The following is a 14,606-nucleotide window of genomic DNA, read 5'->3' as shown; positions in this document are numbered from 1 at the left end:
CAGGTCCAATAGATTGGCTAGAATTATGTATATCTACCAAATCCTATGACCACATGCTCACAATCCTAACATAAATAGCGCTATTACTCTATGTTATTAAAAACAGTAGTTGGCTGATCACATACTTGTGTCCCCAACTAAACCATATTCCAAATCCTGAATAATTAGCGAAAATAAAACATATTTGACAAAACATAATAACACCAAATATACTCCTACTTAAGACATTGTTCAATCTAGAAAAGAAAGTCTCCTCTGAAATCAACTTGCAAAATTGTTTCACAAAATTTCCTTTTATAGTTTCATAGGTACTCATCCAACCTCGAAACACATCTTCGTTAAACATAGCTAAAAAGTAACATATGTTTGCCTAAGCAAATACCAAGGGCTTAACCCTTATCCTCCTTATACGCGGAATGTAAACTGTCTAACTTGGCTTTATAAAGCATATTAGAACGTTACAACATAATACCATTACTCTCCTGAATGTGATATAAAATCATGTATTCCGTTCTGATAAGAACTCCATCCGATCCCCAAACTCCAGAAGAGTACTTTTTATCTACCTCATTTAGAGATGATACAAAAGTTTAACTATATGTAGATTGATCCACACCAACTTTACTAGTATCATTCACTATACTACTAGCGAATAAGATCACCTTCGTACAATCATTCATCTTCAAGATTTAGTACCCTCTTTCTTGGATACGTTGAAATCTCCTCCCTTAGGATCTTCTTCGGACTCCTACTCTTCGCTTGTCTCCTTTTTGAGATCAACTGAAGTCGTGTTGGCCCCGATATGCGGTGACCTAACACATACACCTAAATCCTTCCTTGGCTTATACTTTTAAAAGTAGCGCCAACCGGAACTAAATCTTTGATTCCTAATTTTGCCTTCTGGGAAAGAAATCGATAACGTATTCTTTTACTCCTTTGGGTTTTTATCGCTTTCGCCTTGAACCCAATCCTTCTCCCAGTGTCAACCATTCTGTGATATAGAATATAATTGACATCCGCTCCTCCTAACGAACCGTAAATAGAGTACAATGAATCCTAATATGGGCTCTAAGTTTTAAGAGACGCAACGTGGAAGTCATATAACGAAAGACACTCCTAAGGACACCTGAACCTGGAGTGCTCTGATACCAACTTCTTCTGATACAAGTAATCCTCCAATAGAAATACAACTCGGGAATCCATACTATATGGACCCCTAGAAAAATCCCAATTGAACAAGTGACAACAATAACTATCAACATCAGAACACTGAAACATAAAGGAAACTCCTATGTAGATAATCCGGAGAAGTGAAGTAGACTGATCCTTGCTCAGCACGAACAACCCTTACTCCTGACGAACGCCTAAAAAAAAAATGGTGGGTCAGGTCCACAAACAAGTTATACTCTACTACAATCCAAGTAGAGATCCGATACACGTATACACCTTAGTCAATCCAACAATAACTAGTAGTCTGTATATATATATGGATACACTCTAAGGGACTCTCACTGGACTACAAGGTGGTCTCAACCTAACTAGTAGGCAATATGCAAAACGCACCTGAAGTGGGCATGAGTACCTAGACCTAATAGGGTACACCACTAACCATCATAGCCAGCTATGCATCCCACTGCATATACGCGCCCTAACCATGATCCTGAGACTTAAACTCATATCATGGCACCATAAATATATAGATATATAATCCATCCTAATCCAGAACATAAAACAAACATCCGGTATGTCATCCAACTGATTCAGCTGACCTGGCATGAAAATATGTAGGATTAAACATTTGTCTGTTAATCCATTCCGTTACATGAATAGGTAGGACCTAACGTTTTTAGTTAATCCATTCCTAATATGCCACCGTCCCATACCGGTGCATATAATGCATATGATCCATAAATGATGCAACATCCAAGGTCACACATCAAATTAATCCGCAGTTGATGCAACAATTTGAATACATCAAAAATCCAGAAATAAAGCATAATAAGACCATATTATGATTAAAATCATATAACATTCATATTAATTGCTAAGTTATTTTTAAGCAACTAATTCCTCCCTTCTATCCAATAATTGATGACATAATTATGTACATACAACATCAATTACATCCCTAGACAAGCATAATAACAGTCAAACAATTAATTGAATTTATTACTGCTAATACATGATAAACATTATGTAATATCCATGAGATTTCTTAGAACAATTTCAATAATGAATTAATCATTAAACAACATGCCAAAATAACTTAAATTTCATTTTGATCCCATCCATAATCTATAGGTATAAATTAAACATCTTGGAATTTTAATATGTTAATTGTAGCCCTTTCAAACCCCCATAACAGTCTAAACCACTTCAGTAGACCCACAAACATCCAAAACAGTAGCCAAAACCCATTCCCCTAGGATTTCCAGCAAGGGAGCCACCTCCCTCACAAAGGGAGCCCCTCCCTCATGCATGGAGCCGGCTCCTTCCTAAAGGAGCCACCTCCAATTACTATAGAGCCGACTCCCTCTTAAGGGAGCCGCCTCTTTTCAAGAGGGAGCCGCCTCCCTTCAAGAGGGAGCCGGCTCTCTCCCTGTTCTACGCTTCTTCTCCATCTTCGGCGACTGTGGAACCTTCTGTTCTCCTCTGTTATGGTCTCTAAAGTCCTGAACTAAGTCCTAAATAGTCCCAAATAATCGTATGAAGGTAATATCCATCATTGACATGAATCAAAATAGATTGATAAGCAATAAAATTCAAGATTTAATCAAGAGCACCATCAACAATAAAAATCAGTTTTAAATTCAATTTAAGCATGCATATTTAGTCAAATTAGTTTCTGATAAATCCTGAAATTAACCTAGGCATGTATAGAAACACGAAATCTAAGGGAGAAAGTTAAAAGTAAAACTTGCCTCTTATGGTTTCGGTTTGAAACCTTTAACCGTCTTATTCCTAGGTTTTCCAACGACCTTAGTTACCGTTGAACCTCCTCTGCTGCTCTTGGTTTAACCCACAAGCCAGCCCCTCTTCCTCATCCTCCTTGGTTCAGCCCTCTTGGCCGAACCCTAGCTTTCTTCCTCTCTATAAAACTCTTCCTCTCTAGGTATAATATATGTGACGTATATAAAACCTAGCCTCCTCTCCCAGACTTATACGAGTAGTATAAATATATATAGGTTACTTACAAAACCCTAATCCTATATATATTATAAGTCTGCCTAAGGAAAAATAAGGAAAAGAATTATATTCACGCGTATACAACTATGTCAGTACGTGACTTCATAAATATAAATATACTATATATTTTATAACCATATATATAAATATATTAATGAAAATTTATTCTGAGGTTTAATTATTGGAGTATCATTTTAGTTTCTTTTCAGCATTTTATTTATTCTTACTTATCATATTTGTATTCTGTGTTCGATTATTACCGATTTGTTTTGATATCCTAGGGTATTCAGGCGTGGGCCTGGCCATCCAAGAATCCGGGGGTATCACAGTGAGGGTGTCTCATCAGATCCTCTTTAAGCCTTTCTAGCATTCTCTCTAGCTTTCTTGGACTTGTTGAAGGCATGAACATCTAATTCGGTCATGATACGCTGATGATATGCCCTGGGAGGATTTAGAATTTTTTGTCGCCTAAAGAAATTCATGATGATCATCGCAAACAGAGATAAATAGCGAGGGGAGTTCCTTTTATAATTGTTAGAATGTTTTATATATATTGTTGGAAAATAAGATTTATTAGTTGTGTACAGGCTGTTAATAGCTAGGGATTTATTGGTTGTGTACAGGCTGCTGTTAATAGCTTGAGATTTACAGGCTACAGGCTGTTAATAGCTAGAGATTTATTAGTTATTGCAATCCCTGATTTCTAGGGATCAGTTTTTATTAGCTTCCTAGAATAGCATTATTCTGATGTACATATAAGAGTGTATTCCCAATTCTTTAATCAATTGATTAGATTACCAATTTCAGTAATTTTGTCATGGTATCAGAGCTCTAGGCTCGTTTTCTGGGTAATCGTCTTCTCTTGGCCTTCTTTGCTAGTTCTTTTTTCCTAGTGTTCTTGTTCTGTGAAAATCCAATGTTATCAAACCTGTGGATTCCATCTCTCTCTCTAAATCATGTCAGCATCTACTGAAACCAGCAACACTTCAGAGATTCCTGGAAGCAACGGCTCTGTCCCAACAGGAGAATTGCAGAATATCCAGGCAGCGTATAGGTTGAACGGGAAAAATTATCTGAAGTGGTCTCAAATGGTCTGCACGTTCGTGAAAGAAAGAGGGAAACTGAGTGACTTGCTTGGTAATGGTCCAGAGAAGGAGGATGTTAAGTTTGATGCTTGGGATGAACAAGACTCTATGGTTATATCATGGTTATGGAACTCTATGTCACCAGAAATCAGCGACACTTGTATGTTTTTGAGCGTGGCCAAGGAGATATGGGAAGCAGTCAAGCAGACCTATTCCAAAGTACGTGATGCTACATAAATCTATGAGATCAAGATCAAAATCTCCGCTACCAAATAGGGTAATCGGTCAGTCACCGAATATTCCAACCTCTTGAAGGGTCTATGGCAGGAGATGGATCATTATCACTGCATTTAAATGAAGTGTAGTGAAGATGCAGCCATCCTTAAGTGGTTTATTTAAAAGGACAGAATTTATGATTTTCTTGCAGGTTTAAACATTGAATTTGATGCTGTAAGAGTGCAAATACTTGGAAAAGAAGATCTGCCAACCTTAAATAAGGCAATTGCAATTGTTCTTGCTGAGGAAGGAAGAAGGGGTGTTATGATTGAAACTCATATAGTAGAGAGTTCGGCCTTGGTGTCAAGAAACACGGCTATGAAGAATTATGGCTCTGAACAGCGTTTTGGAGAAGGCAATGGGCAAACTGATATGTCAAAACCATTCAACAAGGATTCTCTGTGGTGTATATACTGCAAAAAATCCCGCCATACTAAGAAGAAGTGTTGGAAGCTCCATGGCAAGCCTCAAATTGTGAACAAAGCTTGGTAAGAAAAGAGTGGACAGCCAAGAGGACAGGGATAGGCACATGTGGCAGCCACACAATCCAACAGTGAAGACAATCTTTCAATCCCATCTGCTGAATTCAACAAAGAAGAGATAGAGAAATTAAGGAGCCTATTGGGAACGTTGGAGAAACCGTCTACAGTAGGTACTTGTTCTTTGGTGTTCTCAGGTATTTCCTCTCCTTCCCCCTCTTCTCATGTTTTTAGTGCTTCGGATATAGTCTCCTCAAGCTCCTGGGTCATTGACTTAAGAGCTACAGATCACATAACCCATTCCTCAAAAAAATTTATTTCATATACCCCTTGTCCTAGCAATAGGAAAATAATAATAGCTGATGGTTCAGTGACAACCGTGGCTGGTCAAAGAGATGTTTTTTTGAATGACCACCTTACACTTAAGAATGTCCTCCATGTCCCAAAACTATGCACCAATCTTGTGTCAATCCAGAAACTCACTACAGATTCTAATTGCAGTGTGACGTTTTATCCTCTCCGTTGTATATTTCAGGAACAGTGCACGAAGAGGATGATTGGACATGCTAGGGAGAGGGATGGTCTATACTACCTTGAAGAATCAAATGGACAAAATAGAGTTGAGCATTTGTCACCATAATCATTTCTTTCCGAGTCATTCAAATCCAATAAAGATAAGATATGGCTTCAACACCTTCGTCTTGGTCACCCATCATATAATGTTCTCAAAATAATGTTTCCTTCATTGTTCAAAAGTTTATCCATTGAAAATTTTCATTGCGACGTATGTGAACTTGCAAAGCACAAACGTACTTCTTTTCAAATCAGCAATAAAATGGTTTGTCTCATTTATTTACGATTGCACTTGTGTTTCCAATTTTTTTCAATATAGTCAAAACTCAGTTTGGTGTGGTGATAAAGAGATTCCGATCTGACAATGCTAAGGACTACTTTAATCAAATTCTCTCTCCGTATTTCCAAAAACAGGGCATAATACATGAATCCTCTTGTGTTAGCACACCTCAACAAAATGGGGTGGCCGAACGAAAGAATGGCCGCCTTCTTGATATTACAAGAGCTTTCTTGTTCCAAAAAAATGTTCCAAAACAATACTGGGGGGAGGCTGTTTTAACCGCTGCTCATCTCATCAATCGGCTTTCTACAAGAGTCCTTGGTTTTAAAAGTCCAATGCAGGTCTTTACACAGTTCTTTCCCAATTTTAACGCATCTAATAATCTTGTTCCAAAGATATTTGGTTGTGTTGCCTTTGTTCATGTGCATTGTCAAAACAGGGGAAAACTTGATCCTCGAGCTCTCAAATGTGTCTTTCTTGGCTATTCCTCCACCCAAAAGGGCTACAAATGCTATCATCCTCCGACAAGGAGATTTTATGTGTCTGCTGATTTCACTTTTGTCGAACAAGATCATTACTTTAACGGTCCTTATCTTCAGGGGGAGACATCATTCATAGAAGATAAGGATAAGGATTTTTTTCTCCTTGAGTTTCTAGCCCCTATCTCTCATCAATCCGAGTCAAACATACTCCCAAACATACAGTCCGAGCCAAACACACGGTCAGAAGCCGAGCCTTATACACCCAAATCACAAGGAGTGTTACATGGGAATCAAACTCGAGACTCTTCTCGTCCGTTGCAGATTTACTCAAGGAAAAGAGCACCAATCTCTCAACCTGTGCAAGTTCAATCACCTAAATCTGTTCCTGATAATGTCGAGGTAATTACTCAACCCAATGATAACACTAATGAAACCTCTGAACAAAATGATTATGATGTTCCTATTGTAAATAGAAAAGGAACTCGAACTTGTACCAAACACCCTCTTTATCTATTCATGTCATATAAGAATCTTTCTCATAACCATAGGGCCTTTCTTACTAGCTTAAATACAGTCCCTATTCCCAAAACTTTATCCGATGCATTAGGAAATGAGAATAGGGAAAATGCTATAAAGGTTGAAATGGAAGCACTTGAGAAAAACAAGACTTGGGACTTGGTGAGATTGCCTAGAAGGAAGAAGCCTGTTGGGTGTAAATGGGTGGTCACAACCAAATACAACTCAGATGGCTCTTTGGAAAGGTATAAGGCAAGATTAGTTGCCAAAGGGTATACACAAACCTACGGCATAGATTATCTTGAGACTTTTGCTCCAGTTGCTAAGATGAATACTGTGAGAATTCTGTTATCAGTGGCTGCAAATTTTGGCTGGAGATTACAACAATTTGATGTCAAGAACGCCTTCTTACATGGTGATCTTGAGGAGGAGATCTATATGGAGATTTCGCCTGGGTTTGGCTCAAATGAAAAGGAAGGAATGGTATGCAAGCTTAAAAAAGCTTTGTATGGACTGAAACAATCCCCAGGAGCTTGGTTTGGGAGATTTACCAAAGTGATGGTGAGTGTGGGATAAAAGCAAAGTCAAGGTGATCATACATTATTTGTAAAACACTCAGCATCAAGGGGAGTGACAGTATTGTTAGTCTATGTGGATGACATCATAGTAACAGGAGATGACTTGGAAGGAATGGAGAGTTTGAAGAAACAGTTAGTGAAGGAATTCGAGATCAAAGAGCTAGGAAAACTGAAGTACTTTCTTGGTATTGAAGTAGCCCACTCTCGGCAAGGGATTTTTATATCACAACAAAAATATGTGTTAGACTTGTTGGCTGATATAGGCAAGCTGGGATGTAAGCCAGTTGAGACACATATGGAGTCAAACCACAAACTTTGTGATGCTCCAGAAGACATGGTCATGGATAAAGGCTCTTTTCAGAGACTTGTGGGGAAGTTAATTTATTTGTCACATACCAGGCCAGATATAGCTTATGCTGTGAATGTTGTGAGTCAATTCATGCACAATCCCAAAGAATCACATCTTAAAGCTGTGTATAGAATTCTGCAGTACTTGAAGAGTACGCCAGGATGAGGAATTCTGTTTAAGAAATGGGAAGGATTGACTCTTGAAGGCTACACAGATGCAGATTATGCAGGATCCGTGATTGACAGAAGATCAACCTCGGGCTATTGCACCTTCCTAGGTGGTAATCTCGTTACTTGGAGAAGCAAAAAACAGAATGTGGTTGCAAGGTCAAGTGCAGAAGCTGAATTTAGAGCGATGGCACTCGGGATATGTGAACTGCTATAGCTAAGGATAATCCTGGAAGATTTGAGAGTCAGATGGGAAGGTCCAATGAAGCTTTACTATGATAATAAATCAGCCATCAATATTGCACACAATCCTATGCAACATGACCGCACAAAACACATTGAAGTGGATAGGCATTTTATTAAAGAGAAGTTGGATAGTGGCCTCATTTGTACTCCTTTTGTTCCTACTGGAGAACAGTTAGCAGACGTGCTTACCAAAGGATTGCCTAGTACCATTTTTCATAGAATAACCAGCAAGCTTGGAATGGATGACATCCATTCACCAGCTTGAGGGGGAGTGTGGGAAAATAAGATTTATTAGTTGTGTACAGGCTGTTAATAGCTAGGGATTTATTGGTTGTGTACAGGCTGCTGTTAATAGCTAGAGATTTACAGGCTATAGGCTGTTAATAGCTAGAGAATTATTAGTTATTGCATTCCGTGATTTCTAGGGATCAGTTTTTATTAGCTTCCTAGAATAGCATTATTCTGATGTACATACAAGAGTGTATTCCCAATTCTTTAATCAATTGATTAGATTACCAATTTCAGTAATTTTGTCATATATATATATATATGAGTGTTGGGTCATTATGTATTTACAGATAGTTGATAGGGCCCTTGTGTTATTAAGTGAGACTTGTACCCTTTATATAAGCTTACATAGGCTTATTAGGTTATTGTGTTGAATATATACAAGACATGGTCTCTCTCTCTCTCTCTCACTCTCACTCTCTCTCATATGATTTTGAACATGGTGTCAGAGCTACACGATCATGGGTGTGAGAGTCTGTAATTGAGTTGTTCTTGTATAAGATCGGAATCACGATTCGTGATTGTGGTGTTGGTGGTCTCTGCCAGCAGCTCCTTGTTCGTCGTCATCCGCAACTCCTTGTTCACCGTTGTCAAAATCTGCAGCGTCGTCGCGTCGTCAGATCTGAAGCTTGTTCGTCGTCGTCTCTGCCTTGTTCGTTGTCGCCGGCCTCTTTGGTTGTCAGCGAGCTCGCCGACATCTGCCGTCTCGATTTGTAGAGGTGAGGTTCATCCTTTTTTGGCCGGAAGTTGCAGCGATCGCTGCTTATTGATTCGGCCATTACTTGTGATTGGGTTGCCGTTGTCTCCGCTGCGTTGTTCACAAGCGTCTGTGAAGGTATGAAGAAGAAGACCCGTGTTTGGCTACACGGTTATGCTATTCCAACTCTGGTTTACTAAACCTGGGATAGCTATTCCAACCCTGGTTTACTAAACCTGGGATAGCCCAGATTCGGACCGTTTGACCAGATCCAGATCAGACCCGTTTGACTAGATCCAGACCGTTAAACCAGATCAGGCTCGTTTTCCGGGTCTGGTCCGTTTTCCAGGTCTGGCCAGAATACAGATTCTGCTATATTTTTTTTTCTTTCTTCTCTTTTTTGCTGGATTCAATATGGCGTCCAGTTTAGATTTGCTTTCTCCCACGAACAGTCTTTATTCTCCCATGACTTCAGTTAAACTCAATGGGAAAAATTACATACTGTGGGCTAAATCTGTTGCCATTTTTCTCAAAGGCAGAGGTCTTGGTACTCATCTGACTAAAGATAAACTCAAGGCAACTGATACTTCTTTTGATGCATTGGAAAAGGAAGATGCTTAGATCATCTTTGTGATGATAAATAGTAGTGAACCCCAAATCAGTTCAACTTTACTTTATTTGGATACTGCCAAGGAGATATGGGACAGATTGCAGCAATTGTATTCTGGGACAGGTAATATCACTCGTGTTTATGAGCTCTGTAAGCAGTACTTCAATCTTTAACAAGGTACTCACAGTATAGAAGAGTATTATTACAAAGTTATGGGAGTCTGTGAAGAGCTGAATATATATCAGCCCATTACTGCCGATGTTTGAAGTATGTAACAACAACGTGCGGACTTTAATGTTGTCCGTTTTCTTACTGGTTTATCATCAGCATATGACTTTTCGTGCACAGATTATGGGCAGTCCAACACTTTCATCTCTTGCTGAGGTGTTTTCTCGCCTTCAGCGTGCTACACTTGCAAGTGACACCTCAACTTTGAATACTGGACAGGGTGGTTAGCGTTCAGCATTAGTAGTTTCAAAGGGTGAACATAATGCTTACCGTAGCAGTCATGGGGGACGCTCCACACGTGGTGGTCGTGATTCATGAGGAGGACGTGGCCGTGGCTGTGGCAGGGAATCAAGAAAATGTACTCATTGTGGTCTTTCTAATCATACTGTGAACTTTTGTTAGGACCTTCATGGGAAACCATCTAGTTATGCAAATCAAGTTTCCTCCTCTTCGAATGATGTTGCTTCTGGATCTCACAACTTAGCTGAATCAGATACAGTCCCTGTTCCACGGGATGAGTATACTCAGTTTTTGTCTTACAAGCAAGCATCTAATTCATCTTCCACGGCTACCAGGTACTGCACACACATGTCTATTGTCTTCCACTCACAGTCCTTGGATCATAGACACTGGAGCATCTGATCATATGATTGGATATTCTTTTCTTTTATCTGATTTTAATTCTGTACCACCTTTTCAAAGTGTTACTCTTGCTAATGGTTCATCCACTAAGGTTTCAGGTTTGGGGACAACTCAACTTAGTGATTCCTTGTCTTTCTCATCTGTTTCCCTTTAATTTAATGTCTATCAGTAAACTTACAAAATCTCTCCAGTGCTCTGTTACATTTTATCCTACTTCTTGTGTGTTTCAGGATCTTAAAACGAAGAAGAAGATTGGTACGGGGCATGAAGTTGGTGGCTTATATTATTTTGATTTGGAACCTTATCCTGTGGCTTTTAAGTCTTCTCTGTCTCCATTCCAGTGGCACTGTCTTCTTGGTCACCCGTCACTTCAAGTTTTGCAGCGTCAAGTTCCTAGTCTTAGTCATTTGAAATTCTTGTCATGTGAAGATTTTTAACTTAGTAAACACCATCGCGTGTCTGTCTTTCAAGTCTAGGGTTAATAATCGTGTCTCTAGTCTTTTTCATTTGGTTCATTCAGATGTATGGGGTCCAATAAAGCATTCTTCAATCAATAAATTTCATTATTTTGTGACATTTGTGGATGATTATTCTCGCCTGACTTGGTTGTTTCTAATGAAAGATCGTTTTGAGTTGTTTTAATTTTTCAAAAATTTCGAAAAGAAATGAAAACTCAGTTTGGATGCTTAATTTGTATTCTACGTTCTGATAATGCTAAGGAATATTCTTTAACTCCCTTTGATACATATCTTAGTGATAAAGGAATTATTCATCAAAATTCATATGTTTATACTCCTCAACAAAATGGAGTTGCAGAACGTAAGAATCGACATCTCTTAGAAGTAACCTGTGTTCTTTTGTTTCATATGCGTATGCCTAAACGGTTTTGGGGTGATGTTGTTCTTACTGCCTGTCATCTTATTAACCGTATGACATTCTCTGTATTAGATGGCAAATCTCCACATTCTATTTTATTTCCTGATTCTCCCTTGTTTTCTCTTACTCCTAGGGTTTTTGGGTGTGTATGCTATGTCCACAATCTTGGTCCTGGTTTTGATAAACTAGACCCGTGTGCCACAAAGTGTGTATTTCTTGGCTACTCTCGTGCTCATAAAGGTTATCGTTGCTATATTCCTGTTTCTCAACGGTACTTTATTAGCGCGGATGTAACATTTTGTGAGTCCATCCCATATTTTTCAGATACTGATTCACTTCTTGATATCAATTTTGAGTCGCCTCTTTGTACAGTTCCTCTTCCCTCACTTTCTCTTCAACCTTGATCTCTGGTTCCTTCACCTGCCCCGTTACAGGTGTACACTCGAAGACCAAAGCCATTTGTAACGACCCGCTCCACCACATGGTATGATATTGTCCGCTTTGGGCCTGAGCCCGCACGGTTTTGCTCTTGGGCTTCACCCTAAAAGGCCTCATACCAATTGGAGATGATGCACTTACATATAAGCACTTCACCTTTCCTCTACCCAGGCGATGTGGGACTTGTGCACCAGTAGCTTGCCAGTGTGGTAGCCTGACAGTGTCTTTTGCACCCGCCCACGGCACACCCGCCCACAAGGTCATCACAATCCACCCCCTTGGAGGCCCGACGTCCCCGTCGGCACACTTCCGGCTGGGTCAGGCTCTGATACCATTTGTAACGACCAACTCCACCACATGGTATGATATTATCCGCTTTGGGCCTGAGCCCTCACGGTTTTGCTCTTGGGCTTCACCCCAAAAGGCCTCATACCAATTGGAGATGATGTACTTACATATAAGCACTTCACCTTTCTTCTACCCAGGCGATGTGGGACTTGTGCACCCGTAGCTCGCCAGTGTGGTAGTCTGACAGTGTCTCTTGCACCCGCCCACGGCACACCTGCCCATAAGGTCATCACAATCCACCCCCTTGGAGGCCCGACGTCCTCGTTGGCACACTTCCGGCTGGGTCAGGCTCAGATACCATTTGTAACGACCAACTCCACCACATGGTATGATATTGTCCGCTTTGGGCCTGAGCCCTCACGGTTTTGCTCTTGGGCTTCACCCACAAGCCAACCTCTGCTCCTCCTCCTCCTTGGTTCAGCCCTAGCCTAAGGCAAAACCCTAGACTTTCTCCCTTTATCTCTCTCTGTAATTCTCCCTGTAACTCTCTGTTACTCTCTCTGCTTTTTCTCTTTATCAACACTGTACGTATATAGGGTTCTCAACCCTTTTTGAAGACATACTACAGTATATATATAGGCATTAATCAAAACCCTAAGCCTAATCTTAATCCACCATAGAAAACCTAATTGAGGCCCAGTTTAGTCGGCGTGAGATAGTAAGAGACTAAACCCTATTTTTCTATTACAACTAGGAATATTCCATTAATCCAATTAATTCCATTCAAAAACCAATAAAACATTTACACGACTAAAAACTATTTAATTTAATTAAAGAAAACAAAAATACAAAGAAATAATCAAACAAGTTAATTAAATAACAATTTATCAATTAAATCAATTAAAAATACAAGTAAAGAAAACAATCCATTTAAATCCACAAAATAAAACAAACACTTAATTTAAAATAAAATCAAACACATAAACAATTTGACACATAAGCACCTAGCAACAAAATCAAAAGAAAATTGCACAAAATTTAAACTCCAATCTTATCCTTTTGAAAACTAGGGTTATTACACCATCTGCTGTCGTGCCTCCTCCATCGTCTTCAGAGTCTTTGGATCCAACACATTCCACTGTGTCTGATTCTTTGCCTATTGCACTTCGTAAAGGTATTCGCTCGTGTGTCACTAACCATCCCATTGCTCATTATGTCTCTTATAATTCCTTATCGCCATTATTCTCATGTTTTTCCTCTCAGTTGTCTACTACATTTGTTCTTAAGACTGTGTAGGATGCTTTGTCTGATTCGGGTCGGAGGAAAGCAATGCAAGATGAAATGGATGCTTTGCATCAGAATGGCACATGGAATCTTGTTCCATTACCTCAGGGTGCTAAACCTGTTGGTTATCGTTGGGTATATACTGTGAAGTATCTTCTAGATGGGTCCGTTGAGCGTTTAAAAGCACGTCTTGTTGCCAAAGGTTATACACAGACTTATGATATTGACTATGATGAGACATTTGCCCCCGTTGCTAAGATTTCTTCTATTCGTGTTTTGATTTCTCTTGCTACTAATAGAAATTGGCCTCTGTTTCAGTTAGACGTTAAAAATGCTTTTTTTGTATGGTAACTTAGCAGAAGAGGTTTATATGGAGCAACTACATGGGTTTGTTGCTCAGGGGGAGTATCTTCACACTGTTTGTCGTCTTAAAAAGGCCCTGTATGGATTGAAACAATCTCCACGGGCTTGGTTTGGAAAATTCTCTGAGGTGGCATTAAAATTTGGTCTTAACAGATGTCAGATCGACCATTCGGTGTTTCACCAGCGCACTAAAGCTGGCTTCATATTTCTTGTGGTGTATGTAGATGATATTGTGATCACAGGTGATGATTCTGAAGGCATTGCTAAGTTGAAGTTGTTTCTACAATATCGATTCCACACTAAAGACTTGGGGAAACTTATGTATTTCTTGGGTATTGAAGTTGCTTGATGCAAGAAGGGTATAAGTTTATCCCAACGAAAATATGTGTTGGACTTATTAGAAGAAACAGGTATGTTGGGTGGTCGTCCGGTTGATGCTCCTATGGATTCGAATATAAAACTTGTGTCTGATGAGGGTGATATATTTAATGACCTAGGCAGATTTCATCACCTTGTTGGGAAATTAATTGATCTCACTATCACTCGACCTGATATTTCATATGCAGTTAGTGGTCAATTCATGGGAGTCCCTAGAATGCCACATTGGATTGCTGTTCTTTGGATTATTCGATATCTCAAGCAAGCTCCAGGTTTTGGGTTACTATATAAATCAAA

Source organism: Cornus florida, unplaced genomic scaffold (genome assembly GCF_030987335.1).
Source record: "Cornus florida cultivar Cherokee Brave unplaced genomic scaffold, ASM3098733v1 CherokeeBrave_3.0.0_Hap2_Chr06, whole genome shotgun sequence".
NCBI lineage: Eukaryota > Viridiplantae > Streptophyta > Magnoliopsida > Cornales > Cornaceae > Cornus > Cornus florida.
The sequence above is the reverse complement of the archived record's forward strand: the minus strand, read 5'-3'. Positions refer to the sequence as shown.